The sequence below is a fragment of the Tachyglossus aculeatus genome, chromosome 11, assembly GCF_015852505.1.
Source record: "Tachyglossus aculeatus isolate mTacAcu1 chromosome 11, mTacAcu1.pri, whole genome shotgun sequence".
NCBI classification, from domain to species: domain Eukaryota; kingdom Metazoa; phylum Chordata; class Mammalia; order Monotremata; family Tachyglossidae; genus Tachyglossus; species Tachyglossus aculeatus.
In genome coordinates, this window is record NC_052076.1 from 16,706,080 (window position 1) to 16,724,089 (window position 18,010).

Here is an 18,010-nt window from a genome sequence, read left to right on the forward strand (position 1 = left end):
ATTATTATTATTATTGTTATGCAAAAGATTTGAGCATGGACCACCCTAACATCCAAATGTTGCTGCCCCTTGCAGTTGCTGAATCAGCTCAGAAACTTCACAGACCTTGTATCTTGTATCTTGTAACTCCTATAGTAATAATAATAATAATGATAGCATTTATTAAGCACTTACTACGTGCAAAGCACTGTTCTAAGGCTAGGGAAGTTACAAGGTGATCAGGTTGTCCCACGGGGGGCTCACAGGCATCATCCCCATTTTACAGATGAGGTAACTGAGGCTCAGAGAAGTGAAGTGACTTGCCCAAAGTCACACAGCTGACAAGTGGTGGAGCCGGGATTTGAACCCATGACCTCTGAATCCGCCGCTCCTCCACCGCTCCTCCGCCGCTAATCTCCTCACTGTACCTCGTTCTCGCCTGTCCCGCCATCGACCCCTGGCCCACGTCATCCCCCGGGCCTGGAATGCCCTCCCTCTGCCCATCCGCCAAGCTAGCTCTCTTCCTCCCTTCAAGGCCCTGCTGAGAGCTCACCTCCTCCAGGAGGCCTTCCCAGACTGAGCCCCTTCCTTCCTCTCCCCCTCGTCCCCCTCTTCATCCCCCCCATCTTTCCTCCTTCCCTTCCCCGCAGCACCTGTATATATGTATATATGTTTGTACATATTGATTACTCTATTTATTTATTTATTTATTCTACTTGTACATATCTATTCTATTTATTTTATTTTGTTAGTATGTTTGGTTTTGTTCTCTGTCTCCCCCTTTTAGACTGTGAGCCCACTGTTGGGTAGGGACTGTCTCTATATGTTGCCAATTTGTACTTCCCAAGCGCTTAGTACAGTGCTCTGCACATAGTAAGCACTCAATAAATACGATTGATGATGATGATGATGAATCCAAAGCCCGGGCTCTTTCCACTGAGCCACGCTGCTTCTCTGAGCCACGCTGCTTCTCTATCTACCCCAGCATTCAGGTACATGTTAAGAACTTAACAAACACTATTATTATTATTACTATTATCACAGCAGTCTACAACAGGAAGCATGATAAAAGTTTGCCTTCTCTTGGACCTGGGAGAGCGGGGAAACACTCATGAAATGAATGCACGTGGTGGAATTTGTCAGGGCTCCAATTTTAATCCTTGTGACGAGGCAGGATGGTGGAATTTGTCAGGCCTCCAATTCTAATCCTTGTGAAGAGGCAGGATGGTTTGTTCTGCTGGAGCTGACCCTTCTCGAGCTGACCCTTCTCCTCAGCCTCTCAAGACCATATTACTAATTGTTTGTAATCTCACTGGGAACATGGTGACAGATGGCTTCCTGGCAATTTGACCATTCCTTTAGTTCCTCACAGGCAGCTTGCCAACACTCTCAGAGGAGCTCCATTGGCTGTTGGCTGCATTGGTGGAAGCAGAGGAAATATTACTTGAGAGAGAGAAGAGGGAGGATATAGAGAAGGTTGGTCTTCTCTGCGTTTCTTAAGGTTGGTGCATAATTCCTTTAGGAACTCCTCGGAGAAGAGTCTAAGAAGAGTGGAAATTTAGTTCTGGTGATTGCATAATTCAATCCAATCATATTTATTGAGCACTAATTGTGTGCAGAGCACTGTTCTAAGAGCTGAGGTTCATGCAAGATAATCAGGCCGGACCCACTCCCTGAACCACATGGGGCTCACATTCAAAGAGGGAGGAAGAACAGATATTTAATCCCCATTTTTCAGATGACGAAACTGAAGTATGGAGACTGTATTTTAGACTGTGAGCCCACTGTTGGGTAGGGACTGTCTCTATATGTTGCCAATTTGTACTTCCCAAGTGCTTAGTACAGTGCTCTGCACATAGTAAGCGCTCAATAAATACGATTGATGATGATGATGATGGAGAAGCTAAGTGATTTGACCAAAGTCATAAAGCAGTTACATGGTGAAATTCGGATTAGAACACAGATTCTCTGACTTCAAGACCTGTGGTCTTTCACCTAGGAGGCAACGGCAGAAGTGGGAAATCAAAGTTGTCCTTTGGGGAAACTGAGCCTCAGCCTGAACCAGAGGCTGGAGTTTCCTTGCCCTTCAAATTCCCATTGGCTTTAAGAGACCTTTCCCAATTAAGCCCTCATTTCCTCTACTCCATCTCGCTTCTGTCTCGTCCTTACCCTTGGGTTGTTTTGTCAGACCCATGGAACTTTTGTAGATAACTATAATTTATATACGTATATTAATGCCTGTCCTCCTCTAGACTGTAAGGTCTTTGTGGGAAGGAAACACATCCTCCAACCCTGCTGTACTGTCCTCTCCCAGGCGCTTCGTAGAGTGCTCTGCACAAAGTAAGCACTCAATAAATACAATTGATTACCAGATTGATTCAAATTATGGGAGGGTCTTGGATCGCTCCAGAGGGAAGGAAAGAATAAACATGGAAAGGGCCCTTTTTAATTGGCAGACATCTGTGTTTCAAAAGGTTTTAAACAATTGGAAAGATGAAAATATTTTGCCCTACTAGAAATTGCTTCTCTGAGTTTATCTCTTTCCCATCCTCCCCCACTTTTTTTTTTATAGTATCTGTTAAGCTCATATTATGTGCCTTGGGATAGATACAAGCTAATCAGGTTGGACACAGTCCAACATCTCACATGGGGCTCATAGACTTATTCCCCATTTTTCAGATGAGGTAATGAAGACACAGAGAAGTTAAGTGACTTGCCCAAGGTAACACAGCAGACAAGTGGCAGAGCTGGGATTAGAACCCACATGCTTCTGACTCCCAAACCCGTGCTCTATTCAGTAGACCAGGCTATTTCTTAGCTACCACCTCTTTCAGTTGCATCAGATATACTGAGGAAGAGGTCAATGTAGGTTGATAGCTCATCTATAAATGGAACTGAAGTCAGGCCAAAACAAGATGCATTCTGCATCGAAAATAAAATATCTAAGAAGTCATCATTTTGCTCGCACCATCCTTCTAACAGTAGCTATAACTAACTGAACAGAGCCAAATAAATGTTGTTGTTTTTTTCTTAGAAGCAATACCGTCACAATCAGATGGAAGAAAAATGTATATAGAAAGGAGTGAGGGAACAAGGGACTACAATTAAGGCAAACAGAATGTTCTAGTGTTTAAAATAATGTATCCTTTCTTGTTTGTGAAAACAAGAATTTGAAGAAAGAAACTGATACTCCCAGAAAGAAACCAGTCCAGAAATCAGTTAAAAATGAGAGTAACATCAATCAGTGATGCTAGGACCAGGCTTCAAGAGTCCCTAAATTGTACATTTTTCTTTCCAATGTCATTATTGAAGTACTTACTGTGTGCCAGGTACTGTACTAAGTGCTGGCAATCAGGTTGGACACAGTCCCTGTCCCATATGGGACTCACATTCTACATAGGAGGAAAAACGGGTATTGAATCCCCATCATATAGATGAGGTAACTGAGGGACAGATAAGTCAAGTGACTTGCCCAGGGTCACACAGCAGGTAAGTGGCTGAGTTGGGATTGCAAACCAGGTCCTCTGAATCCCAGGCCTCTGCTTTTTCCCCTAGACCAAGCTCCTTCTCTAGATTTCACAATGTAGATTGTAGAACCAAAGTTTCAGTGCTTCTTTTTCTTATGTATGAAAACACAGTTTTTTTTTTGTTAGACTTGAAGTTTTCATACAATAGTCCAGGGTTTGATGTAAAACAAACAAACAATAACAAAACCACTGCACTAAAAATTTGCTCTCCCATTCCAAGATTACCTGGTTACTTTCTTACACTGAATAAACATTCTTCTAGGAAAGAATATGCTCCATGTTTTCTAACCACTAAACATCATATTTTCCAGGAAGTTAATATTCCCATGAATGACTGAATTGGATATATGTATCCAATTATGATTATGTTATATATATATGATATATATATATATGTATAAACATAATAATTGAATCACACACTAGGAAGAACTCCGTAGAAGCATTTATCTTGATCCCAAGCTTCAGGAAGGTCAGTTCTTGAATAAATCATTGTCGATTCCACTTTAAAATATATTTTGGATTGGGGTTGTCAGACACGCTATAGACTGGCAATTATCCTTCATTTATTTAATGTGGCCACTCTGCCTGAAAATGTCTGGCAGATATTTATCTATGGAAAATTTTTCCATAGAATTTTAGTGGCATAAGTCTCTATGGGAGCAGAGTGTGGATTAATAATAATAATAATAATAATGGCATCTATTAAGCACTTACTATGTGCAAAACACTGTTCTAAGCTCTGGGGAGGTTACAAGGTGATCAGGTTGTCCCATGGGGTGCTCACAGTCTTAATCCCCATTTTACAGATTTTACATATTACATCGTTTTACAGATGAGGTAACTGAGGCACAGAGAAGTTAGGTGACTTGCCCAAAGTCACACAGCTGACAAGTGGCGGAGCCAGGATTAGAACCCATGACCTCTGACTCTCGAGTCCAGGCTCTTTCCACTGAGCCACGCTGCTTCTCCAAGCACACTTAGGCACATTGACACACTACCATTTACATGTCAAAACCTAAATAAATCTGACAACTTTATTTGGTGATTTCATGACCTTTCTTGCTGACTTGTACCTGTACTTAATTACTCTTACCATAAAGAAGTTCTTAATTTTTATTCAATTCCATTTTTAATCGTGAGAGTAATAGAATGTAAATATTCTTTATTAAATCATTGTTCCTTAATGGTTTCACTGCTAGCATGGATTTTTAATCTTGGAGTTAGAGCTTGATTTCTATGAGATGAAATGCCAGCATCAAGGAGGTGTGTATCTTGAGGGAGAGGTTGAGCGATGAGTGAATGAATAGAGTCGCAAGTGGGTGTATCAGAAATCAGAAGGAAGCCGTCAACAAAAAATTAATTGGCACTATAGTCTGTATTTTTCAAAGGCAATCACTACATCATCTTCCTTGATGACAGCAGGGTGAAAAAGCGATCCTTTCCTGGCTCTTTACAGTGAATGACATATCGGGACAAATGACTAGTGGACACCTGAGCATTATTATTATCTTATTATCTCTGATTCTTAGGATTATATAAAGGATTACATATTTATAGCTTCTACAGTGAGGTGTAGCAGGCTAGTTTGGATAAAGGCACTGAATCATCAAATTTTAGGAGATAGGCTTTTTAAGAGCTAGGATTTGGGATGATGAAACTTTCTCATGTTCTCGTTTCCTCCAGAAAATAGGATCAGTCAATCAACGGTATCTATTGAGCAACTAAAGGTTTTGGAGCAGTACCCTAATCACTTAAGTAAGTACCACAGAGTAAGGGATATAGTCCCTAGCCTCAAGGGGTGTACAATCTGACTGGGGAGAGTGAGACAGATGGACATAGGCTATTTATAAAAAGCTGGAGCAGGAGAAAACAAGTCTATTGCAACTACTGTTAGATGGAGTTTGGAAAGATAACTAGATAAATAAGTGTAAACTAATATAGTTTGAAAATAGACCTAATTGCTGAGGGAAGGAATATGAACATAAGTACTAAGGGTAGCTATTGAACTGATGTGACGGGGAAAATGGAGTTTAATCAGGAAGTGGGATTTCAGAAGGTCTTTGAACATGGGGAGTTGTGTGGTTTGGTGGAATTGAGGGAGTGGGGAGTCTCTGGCAGGAAGATGAATAAGAGCACAGGACTGGAGGTGGAAGAGTCAACAGAGGCAGAGTGGGAAGGTTAGTTTGGGTGGGGCAAGGAATGGGAGCTGGGGTGTAGTGGGACAAGAGAGTTGAGGGCGAGAGCTAATGGAGTGCCTTGAAGCCATTGTTCTGGTGTTTCTGTCTGACATGGAGGGGAGCAGGATTTGAGAAGGATAATAATAACAATAATAATGATTGTGGTATTTATTAAGTGCTTACTCCATGGCAGGAAGTGTACTAAGTACTGTAGTAACTGTACGAAGGTGGGGTGGACACAGACCCTCTCCCACGTGGTGTTCACAGTTTTAATGCCCCTTTAGCAGATGAGGAAACTGAGGCATAGAAAAGTTAAGTGATTTGCTCAAGGTCATCCAGCAGACAAGTGGCAGAGCTAGGATTAGAACTCAGGTCCTCTGACTTCCAGGATCTTGCTCTTTCCACTAGACCACACTGCTCAGGGTTGTTTTAGCAGAATGATCCAAGCAGCAGAATGAAGTGTGGACTGGAGAGGGGAGAGGTTGGAGGCTGGATGAGTTGGCTGATGAGGCTGAAGTCTAGTTTGGATTAAAATGAGGATTTAGATAAAGATAGTGGCTATTTGGATGGGAGGAAATGTGGACAAAAGAACGGCAGGATTCAGCAGCAGTCTGAAGGTGAGATTGGAAAGACAGTGAAGAGCACAGTGAAGAAGTAATGTGGCTTAGGGGAAAGAGCACAGGTCATGGGTTCTAATCCTGTCTCTCAAAGCTGTGTGACTTTGGGCAAGTGACTTAATTTCTCTGGGCCTCAGTCACCTCATCTGTAAAATGGGGATGAAGACTGTGAGCCCCATGTGGGACAACCTGATCGCCTCGTATCCCCCCAGTGCTTAGAACAGTGCTTCGCACATAGTAAGCATTTAACAAATGCCATCATTATTAATAATAAGGTTATGGGCTTTTGGAGCAGAGAAACTATGGCAGGGAAAGTAGGAGAAATGGGCCTGAGAGGGAAGATGTGAGACTATATTGAGTTGGAAGACATGGAGATATGTCCTGGAGGCAAGCAGAAATGTGAAATTGCAGAGCAGGTGAGAAATTGGGTCTAGCAATAAATTTGGGAGGTAGTAGCTGAAGCTTTGTAAGTATAGAGCAGGAAGAACAAGAAGGACAGAACCTTGAGGAATGCCCGCAGTAGAAGAAGAGAACAGTGAAAGAGACTTAGAAGGAGCGGCCAGAGAATTAGGAAGATAATTAGGAGGGAACTTGAAGTAAATCCAAAGATGGATTGCATTTAAAGGAGAAGGAAGTGGGCAGCAGTTATTGAAGGCAGCCAAGAAATCAAGGAGGATTAAATTTGGCAAGGAGGTAGTCATTGGTGACTTTATAAGGTGCGGTCTCGGTAGAGAGAAGGGGATGAAGAACAGATTTCAGTGGGTCAAGAAGGGAGTGGAAAGAGAGGAAGTGAAAGCAGTAGGCATATATAGCCAAATCCAGGAGTATGGGCAGGAATGGGAGCAGGAAGATAGGATGAAAGTTGGAAGAAGCTAAAGTATCCAGACTATTGAGGAAAAAGGAAAAGGTTAAAGTTTGAAAATAATGTCTAACTTGGCAAGAAGAGTGGGAACAAGCAGCATGGCTCAGTGGAAAGAGCCCAGGTTTTAGAGTCAGAGTTCATGGGTTCAAATTCCAGCTCCACCAGTTGTCAGCTGTGTGACTTTGGGCAAGTCACTTGACTTCTCTGGGCCGCAGTTACCTCATCTGTAAAATGGGGGTTAAGACTGTGAGCCCCCCGTGGGACAACCTGATCACCTTGTAACCTCCCCAGTGCTTAGAACAGTGCTTTGCACATAGTAAGTGGTTAATACATGCTATTATTATTATTATTATTATTATTATTATTATTATCGTTATCATTATTTTGGAATAGTGTGAGGGAGTTGGGTCTAAGTCACAGAAAATGAGGGTTGATTTTGAAGACAGGAAAAAACCCTCCTCTTGAGAGAGTAGATATGGAGTTTGGAAATTTGGGGAGGATATTGGTGGGGGGTAGGGGGAACTTTGGGAAGATCCTGCTTTTAAAGTAGTTGGTGAGGGCTATAGAGACAAGAGGGAGGTGAGGGGGTATAAGGGCCTTCAGGAGGAAGTTAAAGGCTTGGAATAATTGTTGGGGGCAATGGGTTGTAGAGTTGTTGAGGAAGAAGGAGTGTTGCTGAGCAGAAGAGAGAAAAGAGTTGTAGCAGTGAGCAACAGATAAGGTCCTGATGGAGAAAGAGCTGACCTAGAATGGGTGAAGGTGATGGTGGACATTGATGGTGGAATGTCCGGTGAGTGGGACCAGAATCACTTTCTCAGCTCAATGTTGATGCAACTGAAGACCAGTCTGTCAACACTAAACAATCATTTATGGTAATGCCTTGGGCCCCTGAGAAAGCTTGTGGGTTTTGATTTTCTTTGAGACATTCAGTGCTGATTTTTTTTGACAGTGAAGACAACCTAAACTATCACCTTGAAGTGATCTAATTCCAAAATTATTAGGTAAAGGTACAGAAAGGGCTCCAAAGTCTTGGCCTCATTTCAAGGAACACCACCATGTTCCAAACAACTGCTGATGTTTTATTTTTTAAAAATATTGCCAGTACTAATCCTCTTCCTTTGTTAATGAATCTCAGCAGCTTTAAATCGCCATTACGTTACAGCTAGGTCAGCTTTTTTAGCAAATACTTTGTATTATTTTCCCCCATTTCAGTTTAACTGATGAAAGCATTCCCTATTGATATACCAGAGAGTGGAAACCCTGCACTCATTCATTCAGTCAGTCATTCAATCCTACTTATTGAGTGCTTCCTGTGTGCTGAGCACTGTACTAAGCTCTTGGAAAAGTATAATGCAGCAATATACAGTGACATTCCCTCTTCCCTTCTTTTATAGAGCATTGATAGCTATAAACCTCCCCGGCTTGTCTTTCCTTTCACATTTTGGGGAACTTGCCTTCTCCAAATAATCTTGGTAATGAAGTTTGAAAAGTTCATTGAGAAAAATGATAAATGAATCTACTTTCTGTTTGGGGAGGCATTGTGTTGTGATGGAAGAGCTGTGGGCCAGAAAGCCGGAGGTCCTGGTATGAGTTTCTGCTCTGACACGTGTTCCTTCTGTGGCCTTGGGCAAGTCACTTAACCTCCCCTTGCCTCAGTTTCCCCAGCTGTAAAGTGGGGGTAATAATACCTAAACCCTACCTCACAGGGGTGTTGTGAGGAGTAAATAACTAAGTAATGCAAGGTGCTTTGGTAATAAAAGCATCTCCCAGAAACACAGGTAGAGAAGTAGCGTGGCTTAGTAGAAAGAGCACGGGCTTGGAAGTAGGAGGTTTTAGGTTCTAACCCACACTCTGCCACTTGTCAGCTGTGTGACTCTGGGCAAGCCACTTAACTTCTCTGTGCCTCAGTAACCTCATCTGTAAAATGGGGATTAAAACTGTAAGCCCTATGTGGGACAACCTGATTACCTTGTATCTACCCCAGTGTTAGAATGGTGCTTGGCACATAGTAAGCACTTAACAAATACCATTATTATTATTATTATTATTTGGTCAGCACAAGCCCTTCTAACTATGATGATTATGTTTGGACCTACAAAGTGAGCTATTTTTCTGTATTTGCTCCTTTTTCCCTGCTGAAAATTTTTGAAGTGATTCCTTTTGTACCAATGAAAAGGGTTTGACTACAAAGTCATCAGAGACTGAAGCTCACATTTTCCTCTGAGCCGTTGCAGGCCAAATTCCTCTGATTTGTTTGGGGAAGAATGGTTATTCTGCAGAATAATAACAATAATTGTTGGATTTGTTAAGCCACTACTATGTGCCAAGCACAGTTTTGGGCACTGGGGTAGATACAAGGTAATCAGGTTGGACACAGTCCCTGTCCCGCATGGGGCTCACAGTCGTAATCCCCATTTTACAGATGAGGTTACTGAGGCCCAGAGCAGTGAAGCGACTTGCCCAAGATCACACAGGAGACATGTGGCCAGAATTAGAGCCCACATCCTCTGACACCCAGGCCCGTGCTCTTTCCACTAGACCGCACTGCTTCCTTGGCGTTGACCTAGACAACCCAGGGTGCGGTCAGCTGGGGAGGAATCTGGCAAAGCGGGAACTGCTTCTCTCTTCCTGGAGGAGATGATAAGCAGAGAAGGGATGGGCTGGGAAGCAAGCACGCAGGCTTGCGGACTGGGAAAAGCCACACTGCTTCTCTTTAGCAGTGAGGAAGCATGGACTGAAATATTGACCCACATCCATTATAATCTCATCATCAAGTTGCATTATTTGAGCAGTCAGTCAATCAGTGGTACTTACTGAGTGCTTACTGTGTGCAGAGCACTGTACTAAGTGCTTTGGAAAGTACAGTAAAACAGAATGGGTAGATGTGACCTTGCCCCCAAGGAGTTGATTTTCTCTGTGCCTCAGTTCTCTCATCTGTAAAATGGGGATTGAATACCCATTCTCCTTCCTAATTGGACCATGAGCACTGGGGAGCCGTGTTCCACCGAATTGACTTGAATCTACCCTAATCTTTACAACAGTGCTTGAATCATAGAAAGTGCTTAACAAATAACACAGGGAAAAAAATATGAGCAACTTCTGAAAAATTAGCCCACCCAAGGGTATTTTTGAACAGATGCCCTTTATGTGTTTTCATTTCCTCACACTGGTATGGTACTATCCCGGGCACAATTATTTGCTCTTGGAAACAGAAAAAGATATATCACTATCAGGATTTGGGGAATTCAAGAGCTTTCCATTTCTGAATGATCTCGCTCTCCTTTTTACTTCTCTCTTTAATCTAGTGCAGAGATTAAGGTTCAGAACATTTCGTTAATAGATTAGGATTGCTATGAACAATTATCTTTCCTCTTGAGTGCAGAACTTTAGTGTGTGTGTGTTCGTGGGTGTTGCATGTGTTCTGTGGACTTATAATAAAGATGCATTTTTGAGCATTATTTGGCTGAAACATTTTCCTAGAATCTTGGCTGCCTGTTCTGAATGCCAAATCTGCTAAATTATTTTCTGCCAGAATGAATGTAGCTGTTCCATAGAGGTGTTTGAGAGATGAGCCTGGTTTGGAACTGTCCTGAATTACTTGAGACAAGAGGCTTCAAATCCTCATGAAGATCAACAGGAATATAAAATTTCCTCATTATTTCTTTTATTATATTTATGATAGCAGTTGAAGATTTTCTGTCATTAAAGGGAACCAGATGAGACAACACTTAAAATATTAATTTGGGGACAGCTTGAATAAATCCTTAGGATTTTGCTTGCATGAATGAAAAGCCTAGAGGAAAAAACTTGGTTCTGGGAGTCAGAGGATCTGGTTTCTAATTCTCACTCTGCCAATAGCTTGCTGTGTGACCTTGGGCAAATCACTTAACTTCTCTGTTGCTTCAGTTTCCTCAACTGCAAAATAAGGATTCAATCCCTGCTCCCCCTCCAATGTAGACTATGAGTGACAGGGACTGTGTCCAACCCAATTAACTTTTATCTACCCCAGTGCTTAGAACAACGCTTGACACATAGTAAGTGCTTAACAAATACCATAATAATAATAACCTGTGCAGCAGTAATGTTCAGTAAACTACAAACTGTACTTTTTGCCTAGGGGAAACAAGGTTTCTGATTGTAAAGGGCTGAAGTCTAATGTTTTGAGTGCTACCCTCAATTTTAAATGATTTCCACACCTGTAAGCTACAAATCTTTTATGTACCAAATCATGAAACAACATTGATTAGTTGTTGTTACCTGCCATAAGTCCAGGATGAAGCCCACCAGTCATAGAATCTGCCAGAATCTGCAGAACCCAGCCATTTTAAACCAAATCAATCTCATTCTCCTCTGAGAAGCCTTTCCTGATTAACTCCTCATTTCCACACTCTGCCCTCCCTTCTGCATCACCTATGCCCTTGGGTCTGTCTCGTTTAAACGGTCTGATATTCATCTCACCCCTACCCCCAAAGTACTTATGTACATAACCTTATACTCCGCCATTTCTCCATATCTGTAATTTGTACCTCCTCTCACCCCCACAAGATTATAAACTCCTTGAGGGCAGCGATCATACTGTATTGTACTCTTCCAAGCACTTACTACGGTGTTCTGCACAGAGTAAATGTTCAATAAATACCACTGATTGATTGGCTAATATTTATTGTCAACTGGATGGATAACACCCAGTTGACCCAATTGTGTATACAGTAAGGATTTATTCGGCACAATAATCATCCATTTTATTAATAGGGTAGGATTTTGGAGGTAGGGGAAACTGAGCAACTAGCAACCCAGGACTAATTATTAGTGTCTGTCTCCCCTTCCAGACTGTAAACTCACTGTGGGTAGGGAATGTGTCTGCCAACTCTGTTGTATTGTACTCTCCCAAGCACTTAATACAGTGCTCTGATCATAGCAGGTGCTCAGAAAATACCACTGATGATGACTAATGATGACTAGGCAGTGAACCGATTCCAGAAAGCCCCATGGTTAGAGAATTAGTAGCCAGGGAGAGAGCCAGTTTTCCTCTGGCCTCTCAACTAATTTTCTTTGGCTATCCTGTTTCCCCATGTTCCTCGAGGTGGGCTGTTCCTCTCTTCTCCCTTCCCCACCCCGCAACACCCATCATTTGACAGGACCATACACTAGTCATCATTTAATTATACAGCACGCTATAGCTTTGACGCATATCTGGGAATTGAACAAAGGCTCAGTAATAAACATCACACTATGTTCTATCATTTGAGAATCCCAACCATTTTACAAATCAGTTTAATGAATCCCATTTGATAGATGAAGAAATCAGTAATGGAAGCCGAAGTGATTTAACTTCAGGTTACACAGTGAGTCAGTGGGTGGTGGGAAGAGATCTCTACCACTAGCCTACCTTCCAGATTCATATTTCATCACCAGGCAGGTTTCTGTATTCATAGGCATTCAAGGGTGTATTTGTTTTAGTTCATATTCCTTTTAGGGTATTATTTACTTTTCCTATTTGCCTTGCCCATTCTACGTCGGTTTTTAAACTATGTTTTATTTACTGTTTTTCCATTTAATAGGGTCTCTCTTTTTCTTTCTTCCTTCCTGCCTCTCTCTATCTCTCTGAATCTTCTTGATCTTTGTTTCTCTGTTTTTACCTAGTTCTCTCTACCTCTGTCCCCATCTCTCCTTCTCCCCTAACCATATTTCTCTGCCGATCATGGTGTGAACTTGCCCAGCTTTTAAATAGAGTTGAATAGGATCAATAGTCATTGCTGTTCACCCAGCGGACAACTAATTTCTCTTGGAGGATGGAGCAAATAATTTAATTCAAAGTGTCGTGGGACAGGTTGGCTACTGTCTTAATGAAGGGAAAATCAATGCGAAGAAACAATGTGGTTTAGTGGAAAGAGCATAAACCTGAAAGACAGAGGACCTGGTTTCTAATTCTGTTTCTGCCACCCGCCTTGTGTGAAATTGAACAAGTCACTTAACTTGTGTGTGCTTCAGTTTTCTCCTCTGTAAAATGGGGCCTAAATATTCATTAATTCAATTCATTCAATTGTATTTACTGAGTGCAGAGCAGTGTACTCAGGGCTTGGGAAGTACAAGTTGGCAGCATATAGAGACGGTCCCTACCCAACAACAGGCTCACAGTCTAGAAGGGGGAGATATCTGTCCTCCCCCATAGACTGTGAGCCCCATGTGCTATAGGGACTGTGTTATTTATTTATTTAATTTGTACATATTTATTCTATTTATTTTATTTTGTTAATATGTTTTGTTTTGTTCTCTGTCTCCCCTTTCTAGACTGTGAGCCCACTGTTGGGTAGGGACCGTCTCTATGTGTTGCCAACTTGTACTTCTCAAGCGCTTGGTACAGTGCTCTGCACACAATAAGCACTTAATAAATACGATTTAATGAATGAATGAATGAATGAATGAACGAACTCCGGTTACCGAAGATCCATCCCAGCACTTAGTAAGGTGCTTCGCACATAGTAAATGCTTAACATATATCATTATGATTATCATCATCATCACCAGAAATTCTCCAGAGAGTGGATTGGTCTTAGGGAATTCTGGAAAGGACCATGCAGCCTGATTCTGTAGCCCAATCCAAGATCTACAGGCCTCCTGAGGGCAATACCACTCACTGGATTGTTTCTTGTGGGTCCCAACATGGACCCAACTGGCCTGGAGGAGCTGGAATTTCTAGGTTTTTTTTGTTTTTTTTAAATTTACGCTTATGCTTCGCTGTAACTTCACAGATGTGTCCTATGCCAGCTGACACGCGGGTGCTCCTCAGAATTATAGTGTCCCTGTCAGCTCCGGTGAAGCAGCGTGGCCCAGTGGATAGCGCATGGGCCTGGAATCCTGGCTCCACCACTTGTCCGCTGTGTGGCCTTGGGCAAGTCACTTCACTTCTCTGTGCCTCAGTTACCACACCTGCAAAATGGGGAATAAGACCATGAGCCCCATGTGGACATGGACTGGGTCCAACCTGATTAGCTTGTATCTTGTATCTTGGTACAGTGCCTGGCACATAGTAATCATTTTACAAATACTATTTAAAAAAAAAGATGGGCTAGTGTGCCCAGTGAACATTGCAACCTAGGGCAATGTAAGTAAGAAAGAGAGTTTCAGTAGGGTTCCAGGAAGTCTTGCAGGACTGAAAATCACATCTCCTCCAAGAGGCCTTCCCTGACTAAATCCTTGTTTCCCCTACTGCACTGCCTATGGACTTAGCTCTGTACTTTGTAAACACTTGATAGTCAACCTTCCCTTAGTCCCACATTACAAACATATCCATAATATATTTTATTGTCTGTCTCCCCCTCTAGACTGTAGGCTCCTTGTGGCCAGGCAACATGTCTACCAACCCTGTTGTCTTGTGCTCTCCCAAGTGCTTAGTAATAATAATAATAATGTGAATAATAATTATGGTATTTGTTAAACACTTACTCCACGCCCGACACTGTATTAAACACTAAGGTAGATACAAGATAGCAGGGTCAGACACAGTCCCTGTCCCACATAGGGCTCACAGTCTTTGTCAGATGAGGTAACTGAGGCACAGAGAAGATAAGTGACTTGCCCAAGTCACACAGCAGACAAGTGGCAGAACCGGGATTAGAACCCAGATCCTCTGACTCCCAGGCTGGTGCTCTTCCCACTAGGCTATAGTGTTTAGCGCACAGTAAGTGTTCAATAAATATCACTGATTGATGGATTGACTGAACTGATCATGAGGTGTGGAGAAGGAGGAAAGTAATGCTGATAATAAGCAGGGAGGCATGTATTGTTAGCAGCCCCTGCTGCTTCAAAGGACAGAAGGCTGGGAGGGGTCTACTCTCCAGTCTCCAGCTTATTGTCCATGCAACACTTTCCCAAGCACTTAGTGCAGTGCTCTGCACATAGTAAGCACTCAGAAAATATGATTGACTGAATTCATTCATTCATTCATTCAATCATATTTATTGAGCACTTACTGTGTGCAGAGCACTGTACTAAGCGCTTGGGAAGTACAAGTTGGCAACATATAGAGGCGGTCCCTACCCGACAGTGAGCTCGCAGTCTAGAAGGGGGAGACAGAGAACAAAACAAAACATATTAACAGAATAAAATAAATAGAATAAATAGGTACAAATAAAATAAATAAATAAATAGAGTAATAAATACGTACAAACATATACATATGAATGAGCACTGGGAAATGGCTCCTGAAACCAGACTGCCTCCAAGAGGCAGGGTGTTTTATGAGACTGCCCCAATCTATGCAACAATCAACTCAGATCTGATTTGGTGATTAAACACGGCATGACGGCCCTGTGCGAAAATAATCCCACACACTGAGTTCGGTATTAACTCGCGCCATTCATCTTATATTTATTGGGTTTCATAAAAACTGTCTTCCAATTGACCTACCCTCTTCACCCACACATTTCCAAGTGGGTGGCATGTGTCTTCAAAACCATTATCTAAGGAAGATAAGCTCCTGACGAATGATGTTGAACCTGAACAGGTAAATTGCTTAACAGGGTAGTTCCCATTTGAACCTGTCGTTTGGGCTGTTCCCATGAAGTGCTTTACTTAACTACAGACTGACTGGGTATTTCCATTCTCTCTACCAAGTCGTGTGGTTTCAGAGAAGAAGAAAAATATGCCCATCTTGTTCACTGTCAACCGACTTGGTATTTTTTGCTGTAGTATTCTGAGCTCCACTGTCCGAAAGAGTTGAAGCTGTTCTCCTTTCATGGATGAACAACTTTTAATCTATGGAGGAATTGTCCCTTTTTTTTCTGAGTTGTTTAAGCACCCTCCTCCCACCCTTCATCGCTCACCCTCCGTTGTATTTCTTCAGATCTTCCAACCCTCAGATGGATTTGGAAATGGGGAAAACAAAAGAAAAGAAAAACGCCTAAGAAAAAACCCCTTTTGGACTAGCCGATTCATCCAACGGAGTCCTCATCAAAACATGTACAGTAATGATGGCCTTATGAGGTAGCCATTTCCTACCTGCCTCTGAAGAGTTCCCAACACTTTCAGACATCCCCTAGTCAATCTGCAGGACATCCCTGCCATTTAGGTGGATGATAAATGATTGTTTCCATTTTCAAGATGGGGAAGCTGAGGACTAAGGAAGGGAGTAATTAAGTTATTCTGATTCAACAGTGATGGGGCCAACTCTTGTCACCTAGCTCCCCGGCCTGCATTCTCTCTGGGCAAACCAAGCTCACACAGTGTATGAATGGATCCAGGGACCTGTCTACTGTCCAGGGATCTGTAATTATCTAACAGAGTTTAATGATTGATGCTACAAATGATTGGTGCTAGCAAAGGCTTGCCGAAATTACTGTGCTCATTGGAAACAGTGATTAGCAAATCTTAAAATAAATGGTTTTCCTATTCCCTAGAAAAGCTTAAATGTTTACCACGTTTGTTAATTCTGTTTCTTTTTGGGGAGTCCTTGGAGAGGTATGAAAATTCAAGTCATTGAAGAGATCAAAATATTTTAAAATAAACATCATTAGCTTTCTTGAACAGATGGGTAAACTAAAGACTAAGATCATGCGCTATACTAGCACCAGAAACTAGGAGAGAGTCTTGAAGTTCTTGAAGGCCTCAATTAGTGAGCAGTAGGACGAAGTATCCTTCATAAACAGAACCCAGGTAGTAATGGGTAGGATCTGGCAGGGATCAGGAGAAGGGGAGGTTGGAGGGGTGCAGTTTTGAAGATGGGCAAGCAAGATTGAACTGAAGGGAAAGGAGGGAAAACATGCCCCAAGAAGGCACCCTCATACCAACAACCTGAGCTGTAAATACTTCAATGATTCTCTCCCATATTAGGGTGTAAACTCCTTGTGGTCAGGGAACTTGTGCCTTTTTTACTCTATACCTCCCAAGCCCTACAGTACACTGCAGAGAAGCAGCATGTCCTAGTGGATGGAGCACAGGCTGGGAATAATAATAATAATAATAGTATTTGTTAAGTACTTGCTACATGCCAGGCGCTGTACTAAGCGCTGGGGTTGATTACAAGCTAGTCAAGCTGGACACAGTCCATGACCCACATGAGACTCACATTATTAACCTCCATTTTACAGATGCGATAACTGAGGCACAGAGAAGTTAAGTGACTTGCCCAAGGTCTTACAGCAGAAAAGCGGCAGAGTTGGGCTCAGAACCCAGGTCCTCCAACTTCCAGGATTGGGCTCTATCCACTATGCTACGTTGCTTCCTGGAAGTCAGAAAAACCTGAGTTCATTCATTCATTCAATCGTATTTATTGAGCACTTACTGTGTGCAGAGCACTGTACTAAGCGCTTGGAAAGTACAAGTTGGCAACATATAGAGACGGTCCCTACCCAACAGCGGGCTCACAATCTAGAAGGGGGAGATAGACAACAAAACAAAACATATTAACAAAATAAAATAAAAAATCCCAGCTCTGCCACTTGTCTGCTGCTTGACCTTGGGCAAGCCACTTAACTTCTTTGTGCCTTGTGGGCAGGGAACTTATCTACCTTTGTAGTATATTGAACTCTCCCAACTGTTAGTATAATGCTCTGCACACAGTAAGCACTCAATAAATGTGATTGATTGATTGAAATGGGGATTAAGACTGAGTGTCGTATGGGGAACATGGATTGTGTCCAAATTAATTAGCCTGTATCTACCCCAGTGCTTAGAGCAGTGCCTGGAACATAGTAAGCTCTTAAATAGCTTAAAAAAGTGAGTGCTCAGTAAATACTTCTATACTACTGCAACTACTACTACTAATATTATAACTTCAACCACTATTACTACTTCTACAACAAGTGCCACTACTGTTTCTACTATGCGTGCTATTACTACTATTAA